This window comes from Arachis duranensis, chromosome 7, assembly GCF_000817695.3.
Source record: "Arachis duranensis cultivar V14167 chromosome 7, aradu.V14167.gnm2.J7QH, whole genome shotgun sequence".
Classification (NCBI taxonomy): domain Eukaryota; kingdom Viridiplantae; phylum Streptophyta; class Magnoliopsida; order Fabales; family Fabaceae; genus Arachis; species Arachis duranensis.
Window position 1 is genome coordinate 40659025 of NC_029778.3, and position 511 is coordinate 40659535.

Here is a 511-nt window from a genome sequence, read left to right on the forward strand (position 1 = left end):
GAATCTAAGAGATACGCATTCAAGCTCTGTTGCATGTAGAACGGAAGTGGTTGTCAATCACGCGCGTTTATAAGTGAGAATGATAATGAGGGTTACTTATCATCACATTCATCATGTTCTTGGGTATGAATGAATATCTTGGAATAAGAATAAGAGGGATTTGAATAAAAGAAAATAGAATTGCATTAATACTTGAGGTACAGCAGAGCTCCACACCCTTAATCTATGGTGTGCAGAAACTCCACCGTTGAAAACACATAAGCAAAAGGTTCAGGCATGGCCGAATAGCCAGCCCCCTCCTAATGTGATCAATGATCTCCTAAGATGAAGAATAAAGCAAAACTGAGACCAAAGATGAAACGTGGTCAAAAGACATCTAATACATTAGATAAATGTTCTATTTATACTAGATTAGCTACTAGGGTTTACATGAGTAAGTAATTGATGCATAAATCCCCTTCCGGGGCCCACTTGGTGTATGCTTGGGCTGAGCTTGATCAATCCACGAGCT